The sequence below is a fragment of the Pelophylax lessonae genome (genome assembly GCF_965119305.1).
Source record: "Pelophylax lessonae genome assembly, chromosome: 7".
NCBI classification, from domain to species: Eukaryota; Metazoa; Chordata; class Amphibia; order Anura; family Ranidae; genus Pelophylax; species Pelophylax lessonae.
In genome coordinates this window covers 37,418,492-37,431,939 of record NC_138774.1, presented here as the reverse complement: position 1 = coordinate 37,431,939, position 13,448 = coordinate 37,418,492, and the positions used below count along the sequence as shown (strand labels likewise).

The following is a 13,448-nucleotide window of genomic DNA, read 5'->3' as shown; positions in this document are numbered from 1 at the left end:
TAGCCTTCCTCTGGATCAACTGCGGGTATAGGATTGTGTATATGGGATTGTATGGTAGGGTTTTCAATACTGTTTTTTTTTTTTTTTTTGTTGGTTGAACAAGATGGACTTGTGTCTTTTTTTCAACCTAACTATGTAACTAATACCAATGCACCCTAGCCAAAACTAAAAAACAAATTTTGCATTTATTTTACTTCTAAAGAGTTGAATAAGCTCAGACCGCAACATATTAGAAAGAATAAAACTGCAACATATTAGGAAAACTGTGCTCTACTCTATACTTTTAAAGAGGACAGCTGAGCCTGGCACACCTTAAGGCCTTGTCACACTGGGCACAACTTACCATCAGCAGGATCACTGAAATACAAAAAATTTTATGTGATGAAATTTACTCATCCACACGCAGAATCTCCCTTCATAGTTAGGAAATTGCAACAGCAAGAAGGGTGCTGCCACTGTCAAAGTTTCCTATAGTGACATAAGCCTAATTTCCTCTACAGCAGAGATCTCCAAACTTTCTAAACAAAAAAAAGGCCAGTTTATTGTCCTTCAGACTTTAGGGCCGGATTGTGGCCAGCGGGAGTGGAAATATTCCTGGAATCAGTGGAAGTAAACATTGTCACATTTGGTATAAGGGGGAGGACTAGTGCTCCATCTTTGGTATCATACCAACATGGGATGAATAGAGGCCAATTATTGGTGTCAGTGGGAGAAATGGTGCCATGTTGTTGGTGTCATTTGGTAGAATTGTGTTTCATATCAGTGGGAGGAATAGTGACCCAAAGGACCTGCGTATGTATGTGTATCTATTTACCATTCTATACATTTCTCAGGTTCTCTGTAAGGGCTGGTTCACACCACAAAAACGCACTCCAGATCTGTTCCGGATGCGTTTCTGCATGCGTGTTTAACCACTTGCCGACTGCCGACTGCCGCACGACCTGCGGCGGTCAGGCAAAGTGACGCTAGCCTGTGAGGGTCTAGGGAGCGAGCACGCGCCGCCGGAGGCGCGCTCCCGCATGGTCACGGACCCCCCCCGCACGTGTGACCGGTGGACCCGATGTCCGCCGGTCACTCGGCGATCGTCGGTGCAGAGGGAGAAAGGCAGGCGGCTGATGTAAACAAGCCGTCTGTCATTCTCCCCTGTGTAGAAACAGTGATCATACGGTTCTACTATGTAGGACCGTTGATCACTGTTCCTACAGCTCAAGCCACAGCCAATCACAGTAGGAATCATGCCCCTAGGGACACACACAGCCCCTCCCTCTCAAAAAAAGTTAACCCCTTCACTGCCAGTGTAATTTTACAGTAACAGTGCAAATGTATAGCACTGATTACTGTAGAAATGTCACTGGTAACCCCAAAAGTGTCAAAAATGTCAGTCAAGGGTCCGATCTGTCCGCCGCAATTTCGCAGTACCGCAAAAAAAAAAAAATCGCCGCTATTACTCGTTAAAAAAAAAAAACAACAAAAATGACAAAAATCTTTCCCTTTGTTAGTAAACGCGATAACTTTTGCGCAAACCAATCAAAATACACTTTTTGCGATTTTTTTTTTTTTACCATAAAACAAATTGGCCGAAAATGTTAAAAAATTTTGATTTTTACTTTTTTTTGGGGGGAATTTCATATAAAAAAAATTGCTATTTTTGCAAAATTGTTGCTCTTTTTTTGTTTATAGCGCATGATCAAAAAATTGCACAGGTGATCAAATACCACCAAAAGAAAGCTCTGTTTGTGGGAAAAAAGGACGTAAAATTCGTTTAGGTACAGCGTCGCATGACCGCGCAATTGTCCATTAAAGTCACGCAGTGCCGAATCGCAAAATAGGCCCTGGTCAGGAAGGGGGTAAAATCTTCCGGGGCTTAAGTGGTTATACATTTCCAATGCTTTTTCTTTTTTCACTGTACTGGGTCTGTTGCGGTTTTACTGCGTTCCAGTACAGGAAAAATGCAGCATGTTCTACTTTTTTTTCCCCTGTAAATAGAAAGCCCTGGAACTGACCACAAAGGTGTGAACTATGCCATTGGAAACCATATGACCTACTGTTCATGCGCTTTTGATGCCGAAAAAAAATGCACTGGACTGCAGGTGGCGTAAACTGGCCCTAAAAGGATATAAATACGATTTAAAACAAAAATATTTAAAATTTTCACTAAACCTGAATGAGTTACTGAAACATCACATTACTCAGAATTAGTGTAACATGTAATCAGCATGTTTAATTGCACATAAGCTTACAAGAAAGTCACTGCTTGCTTTTTCAGAGTGACAATAGCAAAAAAGGACAAACAGTGCCTCGCTGGGGATGGGAAACTCCAGGCCGACACCAGGAGAGACCCCCCTGATGAGTACATAAATAAAGTAAAACAATCGATCATTCTCTGCATCCCATCTTAGGCCTTCACTGGTCCCTTAATCTGTGTCCTCTGATACTCCTGCTGCAGTTTGGTGAGGGAGGCCCGGTGCTGTTCTGACTTCTGTTCCAAGTCCTTCAGCATTGTCTCATATCGTTTACTGAAAGAAATATGGAGAGATTGTTATACGGGGTACAACACCATAGACTTTCTAAACTGCCATTTATCACAGTTTCATCAGGAATGCTGCTGCCCCTAAAAAACAGATGAGCGGTAACAGTGCCATCTTAAAGTGGAGTTCCGGCCTCAAAATCGACAAAAGCGATTTTGGGCCATCTGCTTGCTCTTGGTCACCTGAAAAATAAATGGATATTTACGATTTTTATTTTTGTTTACTTACCTTGATATTGAAGAAAATATACTCACCTTTCTTCTACTTCCTCCCTCTGTGGCCGCGGCCCGCACCGTCACTTCCTCCTTGCATTGATTCCTGGGAGCTGAACGTCATCGCTCCCAGGAATCAATGCGCCTGCACCGGCCCAGCTCGTCAGTTCCGATGCAGGCGCGTTATTCCCTGCTAAACAGCTTCTGGGCATGCCCAGAAGCTGTGGAGGGATGACGCGCCTGCACCGGAAGTGACGAACGGGGCCGGTGCAGGCGCATTCTGGGAGAAGAGGACGCAGAAGAGGACGCGCTGGCTTCAGCTGGCCACACCTGAGATGGCAGCGCTAGAGAAGACATTTTCAAGGTAAGTATTTCTTCTAAAAGGTAAGTGCGACCCGGGACAGTTCAGAGGCTATCCATTGTGGAATGTACTAGCCCTGACTGTCCCGGGGGTATTTTTATCTAAATTCCCCCCCCCCCCCCCCCAAGGCCGGAACAACGCTTTAAGAGCATTAAAGGGCCCCGGGCAATGCAGTGCACTGGGGCCCCGCCTACACAATCACCCACGAGAAAAAAATGCAAACTATTGATAAGGCGATATTTATTGGTACAGCAGTGCAAAGCTAATGACAGCTGCCAAATTCGGTGGCTGGGTCCAGTGAACACACACACGGACGGGAGTCGGACTTGACTGTCCTGTGTGTGCCTGTTCCCGTGGAGGCAGTCAGGTATTCCTGCAGTTGTGGGCTCCCCCTCCACGGCCCAAGTGGCCTGATGGCAGAACCGGGCCGACAGCAGCTTGCCACCTGCTAAGTTCGGCGTCAGGATGAACAAGGGAATCGGGACTAATGCTTGGCTGGGGCTGGGCAAGTGGGACCCCCCGGGCAAACGCCCAGCATGCCCATTCGGTAAGATGGCCTTGAGCAGTAAAGGAAGAAGCTACAGCTCTGAAAATATATCTGAAAGGTACTAAACAAAGTAAGGGACAGCTAGTGTGTAAAGAGGACAATAAAAATCAGTAATTGCAGCCTTGAACCAGATGCCACAAGAGCAAGCTGCAGATGTATCTGTTAGGGTCACCATGTCCTGAACCATTATTAGATGAATCAGCACACTCCTATAGATGCAATTGCACCATCTGAAGCCAACTCCCCTTATCTGGGCTTATTCATTAAAGTGATACTAAAGCTAAAACGTTTACCTTTATGCATTCCTTGCAACAAGGTAAAAAAGGTTTTCATTTTCTCTGTCCCCATGCCCATCCCTGTGTGAAGGGAAAGAGGGAAGAGATCCAGCACTGTGCACGGTTACAACACTTCTCCCCTCTCTTCTTCTTTACACAGGGCCTCAAACGTCAGCAGGAACTATTGGCCCCTGCCGCTATCAAATGCAGTGAGAAGGAAGTGTATAGGGCGGGGGGGGGGGGGCTAAGCACCTCTGTGTGCGTCTATGGAGAATGGCTCCATAGATAGACAGCTCGGGAGCAAGCAGACACCATGTGCCCCCATAGCTCGCTATGAGGACACACAAAGAAAAGTAGAAGCCAAGATTGCCGGCGAGGGAACTGAAAAGAGGAGGATCGGTGCTGCTCTGTGCAAAACCATTACAGGTGAGTAATTTATTTTAACCACTTTATCACAGGAGGATTTTGCTGTCTTGCGTCCAGGCCACTTTTTGCGATTCGGCACTGTGCGACTTTAAGGGACAATTGCGCGGTCGTGCGACGCTGTACCCAAATTAAATTTATGTCCTTTTTTTCCCCACAAACAGAGCTTTCTTTTGGTGGTATTTGATCACCTGTGCGATTTTTACTTTTTGCGCTATAAACAAAAAAAGAGTGAAATTTTTGAAAAAATAACAATATTTTTCACGTTTTTTTATATGAAATCCCCCCCCCCCCCCCATAAATGTAAAAACCAAAATTTTTTATCATTTTTGGCCAATTTGTTTTCTGCTACATATTTTTGGTAAAAAAATCGCAATAAGCGTATTTTGATTGGTTTGCGCAAAAGTTATTGCGTCTACTAACTAAGGGAAAGATTTCTGTCATTTTTGGTGTTTTTTTTTTTTTTTAACGAGTAATGGCGGCGATCTGCGATTTTTTTTGCGGGACTGCGACATTGCGGTTGACAGATTGGACCCTTGACTGACATTTTTGACACTTTTGGGGGTACCAGTGACATTACTACAGTAATCAGTGCTATAAATATGCACTTTTACTGTAAAAATGACATTGGCAGGGAATAGGGTTAATTTTATTGGAGAGGGAGGGGTTAATGTATGCCTGGTGCTTACTGACATGTGTGGGGGGAGGGGACTGAGTGACACAGGGACAGATCGCAGGTTCAGCTATGCTGAACCCTGCAATCTGTCACTGTCTGTCACTTAGGAGATCCGCCCGCTTTGTTTACACAAGCGGGCGGATCTCCACACTTGATTCCCCGACGATTCGGGAAGAGTGGCGGTGATCACCTCCTCTCCTCCCCTGGCCCGACTCCCGCTGTGACTGAAAACAGCGGGAGCGAGCCTCCGGCGGCGCACGCACGCCGCCCACAAGGGGAGGAGTCCAGCGACGTAGGTCTACGTCGCTGGATGGGTACGAGCCACATTTTCTGAGGTGCTCAAGTGTAAAACGAGCATCTTAAAGTGGAACAGAACAGTGGATCAGAAAATTAAGTCCTGATCGATCTCTTCAGGCTGCCCCTTTCTTCAGGTATGGGCAAGGGGGAAGAGACATGCCAAAACGCCATATAGTGTAGTAAGACTTAATTCACTTTAATAACCCCTTGAAGACCAGGCCTTGTTCTGACACGTTGCTTACAAGTTAAAATCAGTATTTTTGCTAGAATATTACTTAAAATCCCCAAACATTATATATATTTTTTTAGCAGAGACTCTAGAGAATAAAATGGCGATCGTTGCAATATTTTATGTCACACTGTATTTGCGCAGCAGCCTTTCAAATGCAATTTTGGTAAAAATGCACTTTCATAATTTATACAAATAAATTGGGCTAACTTTACTGTTTTTTTTTTAATGTGAAAGATGATGTTACGCAGAGTAAAATAGATACCAAACACGTCATCCTTTAAAACTGCGAACACTCGTGGAATGGGGACAAACTACGGTACTTAAAAAATCTCCATAGGTGACGCTTTAAAAAATGTAACGGTTACCAGTTTAACGTTTAGGAGGAGCTGTAGGGCTAGAATTATTGCTCTTGCTCTTACGATTGCGGTGATACCTCACGTGTGGTTTTAACACGGTTTACATTTGCGGGCGCTTCTGCGCACGAGCAGGGAGGGATGGGGCGCTTTCATTTTTTTTTTTTTTTTTTACACTGTTTACATATATATACATACATACATACAGTGGGGATCTAAAGTTTGGGCACCCCAGGTAAAAATTTGTATTAATGTGCATAAAGAAGCCAAGGAAAGATGGAAAAATCTCCAAAAGGCATCAAATTACAGATTATACATTCTTATAATATGTCAACAAAAGTTCGATTTTATTTCCATCATTTACACTTTCAAAATAACAGAAAACAAAAAAATGGCGTCTGCAAAAGTTTGGGCACCCTGCAGAGTTAATATCTTGTACTGCCCCCTTTGGCAAGTATCACAGCTCATAAACACTTTTTGTAGCCAGCCAAGAGTCTTTCCATTTTTGTTTGAGGTATCTTTGCCCATTCTTCCTTACAAAAGTCTTCCAGTTCTTTGAGATTTCTGGGCTGTCTGTCACGCACGGGTATCCATAGATTTTCAATTATGTTGAGGTCAGGAGATTGTGAAGGCCATGGCAAAACCTTCAGTTTACGCCTCTTGATGTAATCCCCCGTGGATTTCGAGGTGTGTTTAGGATCATTAGCCATTTGTAGAAGCCATCCTCTCTTTAACTTCAACTTTTTCACAGATGGCATCAAGTTACCATCCAAAATTTGCTGAAATTTTATTGAATCCATTTTTCCTTCTACTCGTGAGATGTTCCCTGTGCCACTGGCTGCAATACAACCCCAAAGCATGATTGATCCACCCCCATGCTTAACAGTTGGACAGAGGTTCTTTTCATTAACTTCTGTGCCCCTTCTTCTCCAAACGTACCTTTGCTCATTCCGGCCAAAAAGTTCAATTTTAACCTCATCGGTCCACAGAACTTGTTTCCAAAATGCATCAGGCTTGTCTATATGTTCATTTGCAAAGTTCAAATGCTGATTTTTGTGGTGAGGACGTAGAAGAGGTTTTCTTCTGATGACTCTTCCATGAAGACCATATTGGTACAAGTATCTCTTTATAGTGGAATAGTGTACCACAAATCCAGAATTAAAACAATGTGGGTTTGTGGCGCGCTTCAGAAGTGAAATGTTAAAATATTAGATGATGTGATAGATAATTAAATTATTAAACTCAATAAAGTGCTATTTTTTTAAAATGACATATTCTTTTGGCTGGGGTATATTTCCACTTCAAATATAAACGTGATGACGTAAATAAATAAATGTATAAACAATCTGTGTTCCCTCTATACCGTGTTAAACATATTTAAAAGTGCTGAGTGGGGGGAGTGGCTTGGAGAGGAAGAGATGTGAGGACGTGTGAGTAGGAGCTCCCGCTAATCCCTCTCCCGGACTGCCCCGACACGGCATAGCTACACGGCATGCAAACAAGTAACCCGGTCAGGAATCGTCCAGTGACCCGCTCGGTTAGCGATCGCTCGGTAGTAGACCGGCGTCAACTACAGAGGAGATCAGGTGGTGGAATACAGCAATACTTCCAGCAGCAGCTGCCCGGAGTGCCGGAAACCAAGATGGCGGCGGCACGTGTGGGGACACAGCCCAAACAGAATGCGCAGGGAGTGCAGTGCACACAGCATGCGGAGAAAGGAGAGAAGCCGCCAGAGGGGAACATGACAAACCCAGGTGGGACAGCAGCGAGAGAACCCGAAGCCGACCCCGGGATTCAGCAGGAAAAGGTAAATCTAGATATCAAAGACTTATTGAAAGCACTGCCCACTAAAGCAGAGATAGAGGCATTAATAATGCGGATTGAGGAAACACACCAACGTGATATCCAGGAACTCCGCAAAGATATGGTCCAATTATCAGATAGAGTTACTTTAAAAGATACCGAGATCACACAAGTAAAGGACCAAGTAGCGGATATAAAGAAGACCACAGAGACACTATCAGAGGCCACCATTAATATGCAACTTCATATGGAAGACTTAGAAGATAGGAGCCGCAGGGGGAACTTAAAACTGAGAGGAGTACCAGAGGTGGAAGGGGAAAATTTACAAGAAAAGGTGAGAGACATTTTTCTAAAAGTGCTAGCCCCCACCTCACATCCTGCGGCCCCTATGGAAATTGATAGGGTCCACAGACTGACAGGGTTCAGATATACAGACTCCAACAGACCCCGTGATATAGTATGTAAAATGCATTACTACACACAGAAAGAGGAGATCCTCCGGAAAGCCTGGGACATAGGCACAGTGGAAGTCGCAGGGGCTAAAATAAAAATACTCCCGGATCTGTCTAAAACCACGCTTTACCGCAGATCATTACTACGGCCAGTGTTGGAGAGAGCAAAGCAACAAGGTTTTAGGTACAGATGGGGATACCCGCTGGCAGTGACTTTTTTTAAAGAACGAGACATGTTTGTTCTTCGTACCCCAGCGGATTTACCCAACTTATTTGAGTTCTTGGGCACAGAACCTGTTCAGGTGGAGGACTGGCTTACAATTTCCCCCAGAACAATGGGGTACCCAAACTGGGGACCCCGTGAACGGAGGTTGATTGGACATGGTAATAAGAAAGGACAGGTCTGAGAGAACTAAGTGAAATTGAGGATCCAATTGGAACGAGAGAATGAAGAAATGACAGGAAGAAATACTGCTATTATAAAATTCTCTCTTCAATAACTCTTTTTTCTTTTTTCTTTTTTTTCCCCCCCACCCCTTTGTCGGCTGTTCCCCCTTTTCTTTCTGAAGCAATCAGCTCCAACATGTTTTTTTTCTTTTTTTGAGGGTATATGGATACATGGATGCACCCCGCCCCCCCCCCCCCCCCCCCTGGGAGGAGGATAAGAGATAAGGTCATATTCTTTTTTTTTTTCTTTTCTTTTTTTTTTTTTTTCTCTTGCACAAAATCACTATTGATTTGAACCCTTTTTTTTTTTTTTTTTGCACAATTTTAAAACACATAAAACACGAGTGTAGAGTGGTAGTGAAGGTGTTTTCCCTCTCCTTTTTTTTTTATGAGTATGGGAAAGTAGGTTGTTTTTTTTTTTTTTTTTTTCTTTTTCTGTTTTGGGCACACAACATTAGAAAAAAAAAATTTTTTTTTTTTTTTTTTTTTTTTTCTTTTTTGGGTATAATATACATTTTGTAACCTATAAAACACTAATAAGGGTAATAATGGTAATAATGGTAATAATCTGATTTATCAAATAGCACAGTTTTTGTTTAACTTCTATTTTTGAATATAAATACATTCCACAATACGACCAATTTCAGTGGTCTCTAAGAAGGTGACAGAGCACAGGGTGCCCTAGGGGCGGGGGGGAGGGGCGGAGGAAGCATCGGGTAATACCTGATCTACCGAGGAACTAGGAGAAGAGGGGGGGCAGATGGTAGATGGCAAATACATTAGGAGATTTAGGGGTGGGGATTCTTTTTTTTTTTTTTTTTTTTTTTTTTTTTTTTTCTTTCTCTTTCTCCTTTGCCTCTAAATGAGATACAAGGAATGTGAGAAAATGAGGCCGGGAGAAGTAGATATACAAAAATAATGAATCTTATTTATATATATATGCCGGAATACCCTGTGAATGATCAGTGTTGGGGGTTGGGAGAGGGAGGGGAGAGTTTTATTCTCTAACCTAACCCAAACATAACCCCATTTAGGAAATTGCTCAAAGAACCAATATAGATTGGATGAGCAACCTAGCGTGAAGCTATATAGTGACCCCTCTATAGTAGAGAGGTCAAGAAGGTACTTTCCTTCCTCCCCCCTTCCCCCCCTAAGTTTTCCCCCTCCCCCCTTTTTTTTTTTTTTTTTTTTTTTATAATGGAGAATATACGGATTTTATCCATTAATGCAAAAGGTCTCAACACTCCAGAGAAAAGGAGGATTTTGTTAGATGATCTGAAAAGATCAAGGATAGATATAGCGATGGTACAGGAGACACATTTTAGAGAGGATAAATGCCCTAAGTTAAACAATAATCTTTTTCCTATAGTATATCATTCGACCAATTGGGAGGCTAAGTCGAAGGGCGTATCCATCCTCCTATCAAGGAACTTACCCTGGAAATGTACACAAGTTTTGAGCGACCCAAATGGCCGATATTTATTTGTAAAAGGGACGATACGAGAGACAGAAGTCACACTAGCTAATATGTATGTTCCAAACATAAAGCAGGATGGTTTCTTGAGGAGGGGCATGGACATGCTCAATGAGTTTAGGGGGGGACATTTAATAATAGGAGGAGATATGAACATTCCCCTGATCCCTTCAGAAGATACATCCCGGGGCCAATCCTCAATCCCGCCTATGGTGCGGAAACACTTTGCTAAAATATTACAGGAAGGACAATTAATAGATGCATGGCGCCTGATGCACCCCAGAGAAAGAGACTACTCATTCTATTCCTCTTTGCATCAACAATACTCCCGCATAGATTATTTCTTAATCCCACACAGTCAATTACACGCTATAAAAGACATAACGATAGGCTCAGTGACTTGGTCAGACCATGCCCCAATTACATTAGTTTATGAGTTACCAAACAAAAGAGAAAGGAGAGAAACAACCTGGAGACTGAATGAAAGTCTTTTACAAGATAAGGAGACTATGGCAGAGGTCGAGTCAGAGATAGTCTTTTTTTTTTTAACTAACACCACTGCAGACTCAGATCCAGGGATAATATGGGAAACACACAAAGCAGTTATACGAGGAATTCTTATAAAACATGGGGCCAGGATCAAAAAACAGCGAACTAAACAATTAGATCATCTATTTCAAGCTCTTTATAAAACAGAAGCAAAACATAAACATGCACCATCAGCGGAGGGAAAGGATGAGCTCTTGAAAATAAGGAGAGACATTAATGAACTCTTATCCTTTAGAGCTAAAGCAGCAATCCAGAAAACTAAAAGGATTTTCTATGAAGCAGGGGATAAATGTGGGAAGCTATTAGCAAAATCACTCAAAGATCAAAATCTGACAACATATGTTCCACATATAGTAACAGACGCAGGACAGAAACTTGTATACCCCAAACAGATAACTCAAGAATTTAAAAAATATTATGAAACATTATATAACTTAAAAACCCAAACAGCCTCACAAACGCAGATGGAGGAATATGTATATACCTCACAAATGCCTCAGTTGTCAGAAGAGGAGAGTAAAATACTCGAGTCCCCTATAACATCTGCGGAGATAATGGAAACTATAAAAAATATTAGAGTAGGGAAGGCACCTGGACCTGACGGGTTTACTATTCATTACTACAAGAAGTTAATGCCATACCTGAAGGAATTTATGAGGGATATGTTCAACGCCTGGGGGGCAGAGAATAGAATCCCTAAAGAAACCATACATGCACATATATCGGTAATCCCTAAGGAAGGGAAAGACCCTACCTCGTGTAAAAGTTACAGACCAATTTCCCTATTGAACACTGACTTTAAAATTTTCACAAAGATTTTGGCAGTCAGACTACAGAAATACCTGACAAAGTTAATCCATTTGGATCAGGTCGGATTTGTCCCAACCCGAGAGGCAAGGGACAACACGACCAAGCTATTGAGCTTACTACATATAACACACCAAAATAAAATACCAACAGTCCTGCTTAATACTGACGCAGAGAAAGCGTTCGATAGGGTCAGGTGGGAGTATATGTTCACGGTCCTTCGCTATATAGGGATAGGGGAGAAAATGTTAAAATGGATAACACAGAGCTATTCAGTCCCTTCTGCAAAAGTGAGGGTAAACGGAATTTTATCTACAGAGTTTTTAATTACAAACGGAACGAGACAGGGGTGCCCCCTGTCCCCGCTCCTGTTTGTAGTATCACTGGAACCCTTCCTGTGCAGAATCCGAATTAACTCGGATATTTCGGGCATCAGCGTGGGAAAGGATCAGTATAAAATATCAGCGTATGCCGACGACGTCCTATTCTCGATCACGAATCCAATTATATCACTCCCCAACTTGTTATACGAGCTGGAGAGATACGGAACTCAATCTAATATGAAGATAAATTTCATTAAATCCGAAACAATGGGAATAGAACTTCCAGGGACACTCCAACAACAGTTAAGGGCAAATTTTAAATTGAACTGGACTAAGACAGCCCTTAAATATTTGGGGACATCGATCACACCAAATATATCGCAATTGTTTAATCTGAACTTTATTCCCTTACTAAAATCTATAAAACTACTACTGCTAAGGTGGAGAGGAGGAATGCATTCATGGATGGGAAGGTGCAATATAATCAAAATGAGTGTTATACCAAAATTCCTGTACATTTTTCAGGCACTTCCCATACACATCCCTCCTCGATACTTGATGCAGATTGAAACTACGATAATGAATTTCATCTGGAATTCAAAACGTCCGAGAGTAGGGAAAGAATATCTATTTAAAGCGAAAACAGATGGGGGGCTGGCAGTCCCGAACATAAAGAAATACTACCAAGCCATTCAACTGGGAAGAGTGATTGACTGGTGTCGACACAGAGAATATAAGCTCTGGCCAAACTTAGAGCAGGCACAATGTGAGATCTCGTTGAAAAGAGCCCCATGGTGTTATAAGATCCTACCAGTATCAATAAAGAAACATCCTATTATAGGAAATACGATCAAAACTTGTGCAAAAATATTTAAACAGGATAAATTAATACGGGAGAACTCCGTACTGTATCCAATACTAGGAAACCCCCACTTTGAGACAGGATATCAAGACAGGAAATTTAAGACCTTAGCAGATAGAGGAATTACACAAATATCTGACTTCCTAACAGAGACAGGCTGGGTAACGATGGAGGAATTAACAGACGTCTCAGGCCATTTCGGCCTAGATCTATGGCGTGCCTTCCAACTACGCCATTTTTTGGGAACATTGCAAGTCCCCTCCCAGGATGATAAAGAGGTAACACCTTATGAAAAATTATGCACTCAAAATGGAATTATGGAACATGCTATATCTAAAATTTACTCCCTGCTAATGACATCAGTAGAACGGCGTAAACCTCCTTTTTTGAAGGAATGGGAGAGGGAAATGGGCATTGTCTTCTCACTAGAACGGGAAAATCAAATAATTAAGTCAGTATTCTCAACTTCAATTTGCGTTAGAATTCAAGAACTGAATTACAAAATTTTTTCCAGATGGTATTACACCCCGGTTAGGATGAATAAAATTTCTACATTAAATACAGATTTGTGCTGGAGATGTGGGACAGAGAGAGGGACAATGCTCCATATATTCTGGGAATGTCCTAAACTAGAAGAGTTTTGGGAGCAGATTCGGAGGTCAATACAGGAAATTATGAAATGTCATATTCCCAAAGAACCTGCCCTCTTTCTGCTCCATACCCCCAGCATACCGATACAAAATTACAAAAAATCCATTATACCACATCTTGTGAACGCTGCCAGGATATGTATCCCTCTTAAATGGAAAGAGACTGAACCACCTAAC

The 13,448-nt window shown here is 42.4% G+C and overlaps 1 pseudogene across 1 annotated transcript in view; it reads right to left on the bottom strand.

Moving 5' to 3' along the window:
- Window positions 1-2,344: 2,344 nt before the first annotated feature.
- LOC309559754 (prefoldin subunit 6-like) overlaps window positions 2,345-13,448 on the bottom strand; it is a 28,265-nt pseudogene continuing 17,161 nt past the window's right edge. The window contains exon 3 of the transcript XR_014226199.1: window positions 2,345-2,516. The product of XR_014226199.1 is annotated as a prefoldin subunit 6-like (transcript). The remainder of the gene's footprint in view (window positions 2,517-13,448) is intronic.